We start from the raw sequence: 16,973 nt of genomic DNA, 5'->3' as shown, positions 1-16,973 counted from the left end.
TGGAACAGTTAAGTATAACCAAGTTTTAGAGCATAGAAATCAATATATGTTTTTAAAGTTTACCCAAGTGATATAATCTAAGAAGAAATGATACCCTGAATAGTCTCTAACCAGCCCTCTCAAGTTTGTTCTCCTGACTGAAATTCTGAAAAACGCTGAGAAGCATAAAGTTTGAGATTGCCTTTTTCTGTTTTTGGGGGGCGCGGTTGGGGAAGAACCTGAAATGTGAGTATTTAGCATTTCTGATGAGACATTTTATTTTATAATGAAAAATTGAAGAAATGTAGATATCAAGGATTAGGGAAATGAATATATAAAGCTATTAAAAATGACAAGTCTGTATTTTATGCCTACATGAAAATGGGTTAAATTTGTTAATTTTAATAAGCAAAATTTAAAATGCAATAACATGTTTAAAATTATGAAAACGATCATGTATTCCCGTAACAAAATACACAAAAATAGAGATGAAACTTGGTATGCTTTGTTATCCACCAAATTCTGTTGCTTAAAAGTTGTTTAAAAGTCTTGCTGAATAAAATGAGAAAATAAACCTAATATTACTTCAGTAATCATTGTAAATCTGAGTTTAAAAAGCATTGAGATGCTGCTAAGGCAGCAACATTTTCAAGAGATTAAAAACTTTCATATGAAAATGTACTCTGATATATTTCCTCTTCCCAAACATTTGTGGAGGTTGAGAAAATTTTAAACATGTTTTAAAGAAAGGAATTGACAGCTCATGAATTAAATACAGCCTTTAGCTCCTGCTTCAGCTGCTGTTTGTTGATAGCAGGTTGCAACAAGGTTAATAATGATTTGTTTGATGGATCTCCCCAAATTTTTATAGCATTTTATGCTTCTTGTATGGAACTTGCTAAGTCATAGCACTCAATATAGCTCATTAAAATAAACATTTAAGCATGTGTGTATAAAACAAATATTGGTGGAAAAAGGAAGAGATTTCTCAGAAAGAGTACCCTGAAGGTAAAGTGCACCCTGGGCAGTAAGGTGAAGTATCAAGTTGCTCTGTTTTTATAAATAGTGTTGATTCTGAATTCTGGGCTGAAAAACTGGTAAATGACAGCTCTCTCTAGTATTTCCTGAGGCCATCTACTGTTTTCGAGCATAAATCATAAATGTACCTTTGAACTAAGACAGTCTCGCTGGACCTATCCTTTTGCGACTCTGACTTCCAGTCTCAATGGAATATTGAAGAGGAGGCTCGGTAGAATAAACAGTGGAATCCTTGTCCGGGAGTGACTGCCTGGCAATTGTTTCATGGAAAACAGGGAGGGGTGGGGGACAACAACCCTGCTCTGTTCACTGGCTCTTTAATTTAGATTACCAATGATAAAGCCGAGGCTACGGCTAAAGAAAGGTAGGATGCATACGCAGAAACATTAGTGCTAATATGCTGCAGAAAAGCCAAGACAAATCAGTCCAGCTCTCATACATCACTAAGGGAGAAGCTGATTGCAACTTGACCATGTGCCTGAGTAGTCCCGTCAGTGAGAAGAGGAGAACATGGATTTAAAAAAAACTAGAATGTACCCCTAGGGCTCCTGCCGTGGTGGACCTGGGAGAAGTGTCTGGTGTAAGTTTCAGCTTGTTTTATCCATGTATTTAGCAGTGTGTTCACATATACAGGGAGCTTGTTTCTCTTCTCTGTGTTTTCATGGAAGCCTCAAGCATGTTTATTTACAGTAGTAGACTTCATTTTATATAAATGTAATATCAACCTAATAAAGTTCTTAACAGAGAACCGTTTAACCCAGTGTTTATCCAGGAGAGAAATGTAAAAAAAGTAATGGTTGTCATAACTGTCTGCAGGAAGCCTGTGGGTGAGTTTTGTTTATTTGGGTTTTTTTTTTTTTTTTTTTTTTGGGTTTTGTTTTACGGGGAAGTGAAGGGTTGGAGGAGTAGATTTGAAATGAAAAACTCAGTTATTTGGCAATTGTTTTTTTAAAAAATGTATTTGTCACCCAGCATTTCACTCCTCCTGTGGTCTTTTGTTTTGAAAAACTATGTTTAAATATGTAAAGCCAGCCTGCTAGAAACGCATTATATTTTATGACTGGGATGTTTGTATTGTTTCATATCTGTTATTAGACAAAATAATCATAAAGGGTGTTTTCTATGGACCTTTTTATATTCCAAAATTAAGTACAGATGGTAATTTTCAGCAGTTTTAAAAATTTGTCAATTATTTAATTTAGCATCACTTAAGCATCTGCACAAGGAGAAAGCTGAGATGGTACAGAAACTGAATGAGCATTGATTGCTAGTCTGAATTGCATCTTTAAAGTTTTTGCCTCAAATCTCTGATTTCACAGTTTATTTTTACCAAATTAGATTATCATATTTCATTATCGAGACTATGAATGGGTGGAACTCTCTGAGATATCCTACATTTCCCGTTAGAACAGGGCTTAAAGCGCCTGCTGATTGTTGCTCTGAGGGAAATTCTCATGCCGGCTCACCAAGAAGATTGCTTAAATAATGCATGGGCAAGAGCGAAGCAAGATGGAATTTATGGCCCAGACAGTGTGATCAGGCTTTTGTTCAGAGGAGACACTACTTAAGTGTGAGCATACAGCATACACTGAGGCTCAGGGGAAGGGTACAACTGAATGAAATTAGTGACCACATGATGCTGTCCACATGCTATTTCAAAACAAGCCTTAAAACAGTCTATTGATCCTATAGTGTGGTTAGAGGGAGGGAAAAGGGGGTATCTTGAAGTGCCAGTTGCAAATAGAATCCCCTGACCGAAAATTCCATGGGGCAGACACAGGAAGTGAATGCTATACCAGGAAGATGGTGTCCCTGCTGAGCCTAGGTGTTTGACTGATGAAATGTAGTATGGCAGTCTTGTTAGGAAAGAATAAACCTTGACCAAACTGCAGGGTTCTATACACTATGTCTTCCATCTTGTCCTAATTAGAGGAATATGTCTGCTGAATCTTAATCTGTTTAATTGTTGATAGAGCAGGCATGTGATTTGCTATAAATACACATGAGCATTCATTTCTGAAATAATGGCTGTTGCCAAATATATTAGACCGACAGGAGTGCTGGACTAGGGAAGCTGTGCTGAATAGTTGAGTTTTGGAGGTAATGGACCAGTTGAGAATCACTGCACAGCTGGGCCAGCAGCTGCACCCAGTGCTCTGTCAAGTTTGGCCTCTAATTTCCTTGAACTTGTCCTTGTTTGCCAAAATGATGCACGTAGCAAGAACTTGCTTTAAATGAGCCCACTGCCAGCAAAAAAGACCCTTTTCAAAGAGTCTTTGTCAAAGTGTGTTGTCAACAGCGGCAATGGCCAAATGAGGTATTGATTAGGCGATGGGAAGTTTGAATAATCACAAAAATAAAAACCAAAAACAAAGTGGTAGAATGAGGTAAGCTGGCAGGAGATCAGAGTACATTAAAAGGCAGCATTGGGTCATCACTGTCCTAACTAAAGGACATATGGAAAAATCCCATAATAATATCCAGCAATAATTATCTTGTAGTTAGGAAAAAATAAATCGGCCCCTGCAGTTTGGAAGGCAGCCCAGTAATCTCCATGCCTTTTTTCTTAACAGTGTATTGTTCTGATATTCTTTGGGACTGGGTCAGAAGGAAGTGTCAGAGAGAGCATTTTATATTAAGAAGCATCCTATGAGTAAGTAGTACAATTAGTGGCAAGCTGAGCAGAGACAGCAGCAAGGGCTCACCTTCCATTCTCTGGTCCCAACTTCAGCAAGTGTTTATTTAGCATTTGCTGTGTATCTAGCATGTTCTAGATACATGCTGTAACCAACTAGATTAAAAACTCTTTGAGTGCAGACACTTGGATTTATACATTTCTCTTATAAATCCCATCTCTTGAAAACTATTGCCCTTGATATGGTAACGGCAAGTCTGTCTAGTTCCTTGACTTTAAAGGTATTAAATATTAAACCCTTGTTATGGAGATGCTTAATTTTTCTGTTGCAACACAGATCACCCTCCCTCTTCAGATTTGAGGGCTAGTGACTTGAACACTTGCAAGTTAGGTGGTTTGGGACAAAATACCTAATCTCTTGGGAGAGGCAGTTTCCTCCTTTGTGAAATGAAGAAAGTAACATTCATCATACAGAAATTAAGAGAAGAGATGTACCTGCCCTCACAGGATATAGCAGTGTCATTTACCCTGTGGACTGAGTGTGCAGTGGAGCACAGGGGAGGTGGGGGACTGAGTAGGATGGCAGGAAAGCTGGCTAGGAGGGTGGAACAGTACCTTTGATAAGAATATGACCTGAGACATTATGGTGCCCGTGGGAATGAGGGGGAAAGGATGAATCTGAAATATGTTTCAAAGGGGAACATGACAGAATATGGCAGCAGATTTTATCAAAATAGGGTGACAAAGAAGAAAGAATCATAGTGAGGAGTGAGCAAATGATGGGTTTATGATTATGGCAAAGTCTAATGCGTGTGTGTGTGTGTGTTCTCTAAAAATCAAAAAGCTAAAACAATACAATATTTCAGGGACTTATAAACTAAGAAAAGTAAGAGAGAATAGGAAATTGGAGTGCTCTAGTTAACTTATATAAAGGGAAAGGGAAAAATCAATAATAAACCAATAATACAGAGCTATTGCTGACAATAGAATGAGAATTCAAAGGAATTGCTTAAAATGGCAAATCTATGTTTGGAGTTTTTCCCAGACAAGACCCACAATCATCAAATAATAAGGCTCTTCTGCAATCTTGGAACTTATTTAAGTTTTCCTGAGTTAAAAAATGCCACTGAGGGGGATACAAATAGTGTCAGGGTTGGGAAGAAAAAAAGAGCATGAGGAATGGAAATTCTCAAAATAGCTGGGTTTTAAAGAGGAAATGGGAGCCAAAAGATGGCTAGTCAACCTTTCAGAACATAACCATTCATTATGATTTGTCAGAAAGTTTGGCAACTGTTACTCCCTAAATAACTTATTGTGATTTTTAAGGAAATTCAAGCAAGAATCAAAATTATACCAAACTCCCAACTGGCAAAAAGGTTGTCTTCCACAAGTTCATTTGCAAGCCCTTTATAGGAGTGATATTGTAAACATATTTAAGCTCCTTTTCAAAAGTCTACCCAACCCACCCTAGGGTCAAAGTCACATACAATTGCAATAAAAATTAATAGCAAAACCACTTTTCATGTTAATAATCAAAGCATATATAAGCAATATTAAGCAATGACTATATAAGCAGTAAGCAATAATTAAAGCATAATAGAAGCAATAATCACCAGGATAGAAAATATTTTGAATGCTAGTGCTCAGGTTTAACTACAAGATGATATGTATGGGCTGTGACTATTTTAAAATTTGTGTCTGCCTTCACTGACTTTGAGACATTGACTTCTTTAATTATGAAAAGTAGGATTTTCCTGTCCTTATTTCAGGCATATCATGGGTTCTACCTTTACCCATATCTGCCATGATTTGGGTTGTTTTCACAAACGAGGATGAGAGAAAAAGGTGGGTAATGAGAGAGATACCTGAGATAGCTGGGGCAGAAGTTGAGAGGAAAAACAGCAGGTTTAAAGTATGAGTGAGAAGGAGGTCAAAGGGCAATGAAGGGAGCGCTGGACATTGAAGGAGGAACACAAAAAGGTGTGCAGTTTGCTCTTGAGGGGAAAGAACATTGGGCTTCATGGCTGCCTGGATCAGCCACCAGGGGGTGCTTCAGCCTCAGAGAAGTTGTCTCTTGAGTCTAGGATTTGGCTCTTGACTGGGTAGACCTGAGGAACTTCCAGTGTACGTCCCCCGATTTAGGTCCCCCTTGTCTTCGCTTCTTTCCCTGTTCAGTTTGGATACCATGGCCTATCATTTCAATCACCCTCTTGTCCATATTATTGGTTCTCCCAATCATTCATTCAGTAAGGAGTTATTGGCCGGGCACAACGGCTCACACCTGTAATCCCTGCACTTTGGGAGGCCGAGGTGGGTGGATCAGTTGAGGCTAGGAGTTCGATACTAGCCTGGCCAACATGGCAAAACCCTGTCTCTACAAAAAATGCCAAAAATTAGCCAGGCATGGTGGCATGTGACTGTAGTCCCAGCTATTCAGGAAGCTGAGCCAGGAGAATTGCTTGAACCTGGGAGGCAGAGGTTGCAGTGAGCCTAGATCGTGCCACTGTACTCTAGCCTGGGCCATGGAGTTAGACTCTGTCTCAAAAACCAAACAAAAACAAAATCCAAAAGATTTATGGAGTGACTCCTGTGCTTTGGACATTGTCGTATTGGATACTTGGAAATGAATGAAGCAGATCTGTGCCTGCCCTTGTCACCTACCAGGACCAATACCAACCCTTCCTCGGTCCAGTTGTAGGCTTTCTCTTGCCTCCAGCCAGGCTGCTGAGCACTGCCAGAGAGAACCACACCACTGTCCACATGGCTTCTGTGGCACATCCATCACCACCAACCTCACTAGACCCCTCGACACAACTGAGTCATCCTTACATATTCTCCTAATGCATTTCTACCCTTCTCCCCAACACCTATTTGAAGATTTCTACTCTCCTCAAATCCTTGACCAAGCCACCTCCTTGGTCACTTTTTGCAAACAGCCTCACCTCTTACCATGCAAGATTTCAGCTTCCTGCCAATAAATAATTACCTGCGTAGTCCAAATAAAACCAACTGCCTTGTGGACAGTTCAACACAGTGAAATCAAGTCTAACTCCAGGAAGCTTTGGAAGGCTAAGGAGGTCTTTACTGAAAGTTTCTTGAGGAGTCAGCCAAGACCAAAAAGGGCACTAATCTTAAAATATATAGCTAGATTTCCTAAAAATCGTCTTTACATGTCTTTCTCCCCAAAGTCTGGCTCCTCCTGGTGGCTGTTCGTTTCTTCTTGCCCTCTGCCCTCTTCTCTGTTTCTTCACCAGCTGCCACACTCATCCACCTTGCCTTCTTACCCTGGCCTGCCTTCTCTTATTCCTGCATGGGTAGAGCACACTAGCCTGTCTTGGTGTCGGCCACTCCCCCCACCACCCATTCCTCTTACCTCCATCAGGACGAGTCACAGATGGTTGAATAAGCAGATTATCCTCTTTCTGAGTGAAGGGAGGGAGGCATTGCAAATACTGGCAATTACATATATATGTGTGTGTGTATATATATTTTTACATATGTATATATATATATATATATATATATATATACACACACACACATATATATATAGAGTCCATTTGTACAAATCCATTTCTAGTCCCTCAGGTTAAGATAGAAGAGGTTTTTCCTCCCGTGACCCCTTCACCTGTGTCCTGGACCCCATTCACTCTCATCCTCTTGGGATGCTTACTTTATGCATAATTTCCTCCATTTCTTATATCTTTCACCTTTTCATCCCTAGTGGATCCCTCTCATCTGAGTGTACATGGGCTCCAACCATTCCAATTTAAAAGAAAACAAGACAAAACAAAACCTTCATCTTCCCCTTGTACCCCATTGCCTACTCTATCTCCCCTTTTGTAGCCAATCTTTGTAATGGAATTGTCTATTTGTTGTATCCATTTCTTCCCTTCCCAGACACTCCTCAATCCACTGTGATTAAAATTCTAACCCAGCCACTCCACAGAAAGCTGGCTAGCTGAAGTCATCCCCTGCCTGCTTGTTCTGAATGTGAAAGAGAGCCTCAGTCCTTAATTTTTCTATAGCATTTGACATTGTGGATTCCTTTCCCTTCTTGAAATATCATTTTCTTGCAGCCTTTTAGTGCTCTCCTTTTCCTTAGTCTCTGTAGGCTTATCTTCCTTTATACACTATTAAAATATAAGTCGTATTCAGGGGCACTCTTCTGACTTTGGGAGAAATGGGGAGATGGCCATTCATTGCTGTGGCTTCCGTTAATACATACATACTATTGACTCCCATGCTTAGATCACCCCAGGCCTCACTTTGGGAGGCAGGATACAGATCCCTTCTGCTTGGAGAACAGAACTCCAAACTCAACTTGGATTTTAACCCCAGAATGGTGCAATCTGAGGGTGGGCCTGTTTTTCTGGCCCACACCAATAATTTGCTGAATTACCCTTCTGTTACAGAAAACCTCTCTCAAACATGTTCTGTCACTACCACCACCAATTTTGTTGTATTGATCTCCTTTGGGACTGAAATACAGACTTTAAAATCTTCTTACATTCTTCGATAGTCTAGTGTTTATAGTGTAAACTTCATAGAATTTGTCCCTCTAATTAAGCCAAAATTCTGGAATGCAAAAGTCTTTTCTATCTCAAAACTGCTTTTTTTTTTTTCTTGAGACAGAGTCTTGCCGTCACCCAGGCTGCCAGGCTGCCAGGCTGGAGTGCAGTGGCGTGGTCTTGGCTCACTGCAACCTCTGCTTTGCTTCCTGGGTTCGGGTTAAGCGATTCTTGTGTCTCAGTCTCCCTAGTAGCTGGGATTACAGGCGCCCGCCACCACACACAGCTACTTCTTTTTATTTTTAATGGAGATGGGGTTTTGCCATGTTGGCCAGGCTGGTCTTGAACTCCTGACCTCAGGTGATCCACCCGCCTCAGCCTCCCAAAGTGCTGGGATTACAGGTGTGAGCCACTGCACCCGGCCAAAAACTGTTTATTAAAAATAAAAAAAACCTTTGACTGTCTGTATTTTGGATAAATAAATCTATTTAGACATGCAGTTGGCTTCTTTGTTTCCTTCAGTTCTTTTACTGTCCTTGGGGTAACTGAATGATCTCACAGGGGCAATGAGATACAAACTTTTAAATATTTTAACATACACAGGAATGGAAAAGGGAACTGAGTTGGTGAGAGGAGTCATTCAAGAGAAGAGACTCTTGACCCTTGAACGTGAAGGTCCAAGAGAATACTCCTTTGCTTATCTGAACAGATTCCTTATCATCTGAAATGTATCTATCTCACATTGAAACTGGTAATGATTGGAAGACTCCATCTAATTTTTCAACACTTCATGAGTAAATGGATTTATGATTGAGGGTATGGCTATTTGTTGGGCATTCATAATTAAAATGTGGTGAAAGAAAGAACTAAATCCATTGGCCTTGTCCAATTTCATCCTGATTAAATAGGCACAAGCTAATGTCCATCCAGGCCAATCTACATAGGTAAAGGAGTTAATGTTTAAGAAACTATTTTGAACCTTTGAGGCCTAATTACATTTTGGAAAAGTTTCATGTGACAGAGAAGTCTGATGATTTGGATCAGGAAAATAAATTTTTATATTACCTTTTTAACTTCTTTAAAGCCACTTTTTGTAGAAGAATATGGAATATATTTGAACTTTCCAGAGATGAAGAAAGTAAAACATTTCATAAATTCAAATCATGTCATAGTTAAATTAATCCAAAATTTAACTATTAGTCAATTACAGAGAAATGGAAGAAGGTATGACATGCTTCAGTTGCTGGACTCTTATTATCCAGGCATGCAATTGCATTTTGAACAGATTGGAATCACATGAAGAGATTATTGGACCACCTAACAAAATGAGCATCCCAGTAATCAATCTCAGAAATAATAAAAGCATGAATTAAATGTTTTTGATCAATATTCACCCAACTCATATCCTTAATGATAATACTTAACTGAAAGAAAGACCTTTGCTTCAAGGTTCATTTGAAATTCACAGAGAACCCTAAATTTGTTTTGACATCCTAATGCTTCTGGAAAGTACGAGTCCTATATTTCATTTTGTAGAATTAGAGCAGACTGCATAACATGCTCTTATATAGCACAGACTGTCTCTACTTTTTTATTCTATGTTTTAATAAGAGAAAATGTAATGGGGAAGGGAGACAGAGGGGAAGGAATCTTTGTATTGAGGAGTGGCAGGAAAGAACCATGTGTACAGTTCTCTCCTGTGAATTGTGCCTGTGCCCTCTTTAAAGGTATGTCTCTTGCAGATAAATTCAAACAATGGAAGCAGCTATCTGTCTGAACCTGACAGTACTTATTAATTCAGGGGACAGAATCATAATTCTAGCTTCATCTTAATTAAGTGGATTTCTACAGTTTTTCTTCTTCTAAAAGGGGAACATATGTGTTAGTCCATTTGCATTGCTGTGAAAGAATAACTCAGACTGGGTAATTTGTAAAGATATGAGGTTTATTTGGGCTCACAGTTCTGCGGCCTGTACAGGAAGCGTGGTGCTGGCATCTGCTCCTGGTGAAGGCCTCAGTAAGCTTCCAATCATGGTGGATGGTGAAGGTGGAGCAGGCATGTCACATGGCGAGAGCTGGAGCAAGAGAGAGAAGGCTGATCTCAAATTCCTGGGCTCAAGCCATCCTCCCGCCTTGGCCTCCCAAAGTAGGCCTGGCATCTTGTAGGTTCTCAATAAGTGTTTGTAGTTTTGGTATCTGGAGCCAACTAGAATTTGATCTGAAAACAAAGTTCACATTAAAGAACAAAACTGAATTTCCCCCCATTCCAAGTGAATCTCCAGAATGATTCATTTCCCTATCTGTAAAATGTGAAGACTAACCCTTACTTCATGGAGTTATTAGGGGACCTCAATGAGATAACACAAGAAAGTCCTTCATAAACTATCCAGCTCTATTAAAATAGAAAGTTTATCATGAAAAAAACCAAACCAGAGCCCTTGATAAATTCTTAGTTATTAGGCCGGGTGCGGTGGCTCACGCTTGCAATCCCAGCACTTTGGGAGGCTGAGGTGGGTGAATCACGAGGTCAGGAGATCGAGACCACGGTGAAACCCCGTCTCTACTAAAAATACAAAAAAAATTAGCCGGGCGTGGTGGCAGGCGCCTGTAGTCCCAGCTACTCGGAGAGGCTGAGGCAGGAGAATGGCGTGAACCCGGGAGGCGGAGCTTACAGTGAGCTGAGATTGCGCCACTGCACTCCAGCCTGGGCGACAGAGCGAGACTCCGTCTCAAAAAAAAAAAAAAAATTCTTAGTTATTGTGTTATTGTTTTGGGTTTTTAAAAAAATTAATGTGTGCTTTTTAAGGAATAATTTTGAACATCTGAAGTTAAAATATTGAAAAATCTCTTTGCTAAAAGTCCTTTCCCTGTGGGTAATTTTATGCTATATATTAGAAAGCACAGGAAGTCCAACATCTTGCATAGAGTTAATGGTAAATTTTGTGTCTTGAGAACTATAGATGGAAAATTGTTTTCTAATATTTAGATGTTTCACCCATGTAGCTGTGTATGGGCTATGGGATGGGGGTGTTTGTCAGCTCAGCCTCTGAGCCATCCACCCCCTCACTGCATTTTGATGATTTTTATTATGCACAACCATACAAAATTGCTGATATTTGACTCTACTTTTGACCTACAAAAATGGTGATTTTGTATGTTCAGCCGTAATATAAGTATATTTCTGTTATTGAATGTGTGTTTATCTGCTCTGTCTGACATAGGCATTTGGAGGGCAGGGATTGTATGTGATATCTAAAAGGAAGTCCAGAAATCTGAGCTCAGACAATGTAAAATATAAAATGTAGAGGTAAAATGTCTTTTCATATGGGCTGCAGATACTATTATTGACATCCTTCATGGACACAAATGCACTGGAAGTCATAGGTGCTTAATAGCTGGGGACATCCTATGGGTGAACTCCACTCCCAGGGAGTGGGCATTTCAAACTAGGAGCAATCCTGACAAACTGGTAACGTGGGTGTGCTGCAGCACCCCTGAGTCATCTCCTCATTCCTAAGTCCCGCTGCCTTCCTATTAACTCGCTTCCCTCTGCTGTTACCACTGTGTGGATACTGCTGCTTTCACCTGCAGCTTACCCAATTAGGGGGAGATAGGGTGTCCCTGTTGCACTACTTTTTAAGGCTCTTTTATTGTAACCCATAGTAGGAATACATTTCACATCATGACCCGGTACACTATACTGTATTACGTATATATGCATATGATCAGCCAATCAATCAATCTAATTCTATTCTGTTCTATTCTATTCTATCTATGATATATATCTTGGAGGCCAGTTCCCAGTTCTGAGAAGCTATCCATCATGTCTTTTTTGAATGAGGACCCAACTAAACTTGTGGAGACCTTTATGCTTCATGAGAGAGGGAAAAAATGCCAGCTCAATCTTTAAGCTTTTTATCCCTCTTAAGTAGCTGTGGCCTGTGTCAGTTTATATCAGGATTTGTTTTCCTATTCCTGGTTTTGAGAAGCCACAGCCTTGCAGATAAACCCCAGACTGGGGCTATGGCTTCAGTACCAAAGTTCTGGAACCCATGGAATTAATTATAGGTGGTAATGGCTTCAGTCACGGTGGGATGTTTCAGTTTAACCATGACTATCATGAGAGATATGCTGCTGTGTGCATGGATATAGCCAGGTGAGATTACTTATCTTTATGCTTGTTTCCTATTTCAAATATGACTTTATAATTTTTTCCTATCTATAAATTGAGATTTAAATTTATTAAAATTCCTATGCAGAGCTGTATAACTAAATACAGACTATGGATTTTGCTAGGAGAATCGGTAGCTTGGGAATAGTTTGGCTTTGATTAAAACTTTTGAAATGTTGTGAAAAGAGGTATAGCACCTCTAACTCAATTCTAAATTTGGTATAAAACTTGTACATTTATTTCTATTAGAATTAAGAAAAATAAACAACACTTGCCTGCCATAAGTCTCAGATAGTCTGTTTAAATGTGGCTTTTCCAGTGGTCCACTGCTTTTAATTCCGAGACCTATATTTTCTAGGGGAAAAAAAGAGTCAGTTTCTTCTCCCCATAGAGTTGTTCCATCATTATCAAACTAGACTGTATCATATCGGAAATCCTGCTAATCAGGCAGGAACTAGAGGCACGAGGCTTTCTTGTTCGGGTGAATTCGGAATGGATTTAGTGTGTTGCTCAAAGGGAAAACTTCTGAATTAGCTTGCCTTAGACTTGCACTGATTTTTGAGGTGTGGAGGCCCTTGGCAGAGTGTTTTGATTGGTATCAGCCTGCTTTCTGCAGTGAGAAAGCTGACTCAAGGGATATGTGACAATCATAGGAGATTTCCTTTCAAGAACTCACCGAAATGCCTCACAGAGCCCAAGGTTAGATAGAGGGTAGTGGAGGGCAAGGCACAAAATCTGGATGATTTATCTCAGCCTCTGACACATTTTATATCGTTGAGTAAATCACTTAACCTCTCTTTGCCAGGGCCTTCAGTTGTAAAATGGAAATAAGTTTCCCATTTCATAGACCTCACTAAAAGGGATATTATCTATTTTGACCAAAAAATGCAGACTTTTTTTTTTTTGCATTGAAGGTAATTCTAAAAGAGTTACAACAGTATTTTGAGATGACAGCATTATCGAAATAAGCAAATGACCAGCCAAAGGAAGTATATATTAAATTAGGGTAAGTCCTTCAGATTAAAAAAAAATGCATTGAGAAGCTGCTATTTTCAAGACACTTTCCAATTCACTTTTACATGGCTATTTAATCCTCCCAGTAGTTCTGGGTGGCAGTTGGTTATTTTCCTGTTTCTAATTTTATGAATAACAAAACTGAGGATCAGAGAAGTTAACCAACTTGCTTGGAGTCACACAGCAAGGAAGTAGCTGTGCCCAGCTTCAAGTCTGATGCTAGGTCCAGCATCCTTCCCATGATGTATCATCTGCCTTTGATGTGGGATTAAGAGATAATAGCATATCTAAAAACAAACCTACTTTCTGAGAAAACTGGATAATTGAAAGACCTATATTTAGTTTCTAAATCATACTTCGGTTTTCAAATTTGCTTTATTCTCTGGAGCTATTTTTCTTTAAGGTGTATATTGTATTGTTTCAACCTTGTTGTTTCTATCAAATGCATTTGTTAGTTGTTAATGGTTCTTTACTAGTTCTTTTAGCACTGGTTAACAAAACTCTTCAGAGGCTTATCTGTGACGTACTATTATTCCTCTTTAAAATAGACGACTGACTCCTGGTGAATAATCTTTGCAGCATTGTTATGCCTATTTTCATAATTTACAACTTTTAGGATAAGGCATCCTTCAATCCAACTGGGTAGTCTGCTAGTTGCCAAGCCCAGGGTAGTTGTATGTTGTGTTTTTGAAATCTCATCTGAGAAGATGAAAAGTTGAACAGTGACGTGGTTTGGCCCTGTGTCCCTACCCAAATCTCATGTTGAATTGTAATCCCTATTTGTTGGGGGAAGGGCCTAGTGGGAGGCGATTGGATCATGGGGGCGGATTTCTCCCTTGCTGTTCTCGTGATGGTGAGTGAGTTCTCATGAGATCTGATGGTTTAAAAATATTTGGCACTTCCCCCCTCGCTCCCTCTCTCTCTTTCCTGCTCCACCATGGTGAGACATGCCTGCTTGCCCTTCACCTTTCTCCTTGATTGTAAGTTTCCCAAGGCCTCCTAGCCATGTTTCCTGTACAGCCTATGGAACTGTGAGTCTATTAAACTTATTTTCTTCATAAATTACCCAGTCTCAGATAGTTCTTTATAGCAGTGAGAGAATGGACTAATACCAGCAGATTCCTGCTTTTCCTTCCAGCTTCACAAGAGGTAGTAGTGTGACAAATCTCCTCTCACTTCAGGCTTTCTATGTCTATGAACAGTTCAGACTGACTGGAACCATTTATTGAATACCCCTTACTTGGGTGCATTAGTCAAATGCAATTGATTGTTATAACATGCCACCAGCTTAGGAGAGGGAATCAGACTCCTTAATTGAAGATGCAACTTTGGAGGACAGAGTGTAAATCATTGAATACAAAGTCCAATAATTTTCTCACAGTGAATACAATGTGTCTATAATTGCATTCTCAATACAGCCAGACAAAGCAGAGATGGCTGATATTCAAGACTAGGCACCGGGAGACTCCTAAGAACCTTTCTCAAGATTCATCCAGTTTTACATCTTGTCTGGAAATGTTCTCATGTTTCTCAGGGAACCTTGTTCAGAGGGATGCTGCTATGTATAGTATCCATGTACAATTAAGATTACAATAAAATGAAAGTTAATGTATTAGAGAATACTTTGAAAGCCAAGACATTTTAACTGTCATCCATATTACAACCTTGGCATAGTCTTTAGATTGTATATCTTACAAAGGATACAAGAGCAACTCCAGGTCTTTCCTCCTTGGTCCTTCAGCTGCTACCCTCTTTCCTAATTCAACAATAACTCATAATCATTTAGCACAAACTAGAGATATGTACAAATGCAATGATTTAGGTAAAGATTTCCTTGTTGCTGCCATTAACTTTAAAGAAATGAGTTTATCAGGACATAGGCATGGACAAAAACTTCATGACTAAAACACCGAAAGCAATGGCAACAAAAGCCAAAACTGACAAATGGGTTCTAATTAAACTAAAGAGCTTCTGCACAGCAAAAGGAATATCATCAGAGTGAAAAGACTAAGGAAAAGGAGAAAATTTTTTCAATCTATCCATCTGATAAAGGGCTAATATTCAGAATCTACAAAGATCTCAAACAAATTTACAAGAAGAAAACAAACAACTTCATCAAAAAGTGGGCAAAGGATATGAACAGGCACTTCTCAAAAGAAGACATTTATGCGGCCAACAAACATATGAAAACAAAGCTCATCACCACTGGTCATTAGAGAACTGCAAATCAAAACCACAATGAGATACCGTCTCACGCCAGTTAGAATGGCAATCATTAGAAAATCAGGACACAACAGATGCTGGAGAGGATGTGGAGAAATAGGAACACTTTTACACTGTTGGTGGGAGTATAAATTAGTTCAACCATTGTGGAAGACAGTGTGGTAATTCCTCAAGGATCTAGAACCAGAAATACCATTTGACCCAGCAATCCCATTACTGGGTATATACCCAAAGGATTATAAATCATTCTCCTATAAAGACACGCACACGTGTATTTTTTTTATTGTACTTTAAGTTCTAGGATACATGTGCACAATGTGCAGGTTTGTTACATATGTATACATGTGCCATGTTGGTGTGCTGCACCCATTAACTCGTCATTTACATTAGGTATATCTCCTAATGCCATCTCTCCCCCCTCCCCCCACCCCACGACAGGCCCCGGTGTGTAATGTTCCCCTTCCTGTGTCCAAGTGTTCTCATTGTTCAGTTCCCGCCTATGAGTGAGAGCATGCGATGTTTGGTTTCTTGTCCTTGCGATAGTTTGCTGAGGATGAGGGTTTCCAGCTTCATCCATGTCCCTACAAACGACATGAACTCATCCCTTTTTATGGCTATGTAGTATTCCATGGTGTATATGTGCCACATTTTCTTAATCCAGTCTATCATTGTTGGAGATTTGGGTTGGTTCCAGGTCTTTGCTATTGTGAATAGTGCTGCAATAAACATACATGTGCATGTGTCTTTATAACAGCATGATTTATAAACCTTTGAGTATATACCCAGTAATGGGATGGCTGGGTCAAATGGTATTTCTAGTTCTAGATCCCCGAGGAATCGCCACACTGTCTTCCACAATGGTTGAACCAGTTTACAGTCCCACCAACAGTGTAAAAGTGTTCCTATTTCTCCACATCCTCTCCAGCACCTGGTGTTTCCTGACTTTTTTTTTTTTAATTTTTTTTTATTATTATACTTTAGGTTTTAGGGTACATGTGCACAATGTGCAGGTTTGTTACCTATGTATCCATGTGCCATGTTGGTTTGCTGCACCCATTAACTCATCATTTAGCATTAGGTATATCTCCTAATGCTGTCCCTCCTCCCTCTCCCCACCCCACAACAGTCCCCGGAGTGTGATGTTCCCCTTCCTGTGTCCGTGAGTTCTCATTGTTCAATTCCCACCTATGAGTGAGAACATGCGGTATTTGGTTTTTTGTCCTTGCGATAGTTTACTGAGAATGATGGTTTCCAGTTTCATCCATGTCCCTACAAAGGACATGAACTCATCATTTTTTATGGCTGCATAATATTCCATGGTGTATATGTGCCACATTTTCTTAATCCAGTCTATTGTTGTTGGACATTTGTGTTGGTTCCAAGTCTTTGCTATTGTGAATAG

At 39.5% G+C, this 16,973-nt stretch overlaps 1 protein-coding gene across 5 annotated transcripts in view; it reads left to right on the top strand.

Moving 5' to 3' along the window:
• The window catches only part of RAPGEF4 (Rap guanine nucleotide exchange factor 4), a 333,867-nt gene that overhangs the window by 133,526 nt on the left and 183,368 nt on the right, over positions 1–16,973 (top strand). The window contains exon 1 of one of the 5 annotated variants that reach the window (XM_032755353.2): positions 1,213–1,597. The exons of the other annotated variants lie outside the window; for them this stretch is intronic. The gene's annotated coding sequence lies outside the window, so the exon portion shown is untranslated. Of the gene's footprint in view, positions 1–1,212; positions 1,598–16,973 lie in introns of those variants that run through there. 5 annotated transcript variants of the gene reach the window in all.

Source organism: Hylobates moloch, unplaced genomic scaffold, assembly GCF_009828535.3.
Source record: "Hylobates moloch isolate HMO894 unplaced genomic scaffold, HMol_V3 SCAFFOLD_1, whole genome shotgun sequence".
NCBI lineage: Eukaryota > Metazoa > Chordata > Mammalia > Primates > Hylobatidae > Hylobates > Hylobates moloch.
This window is presented reverse-complemented; position numbering and strand designations above follow the sequence as displayed.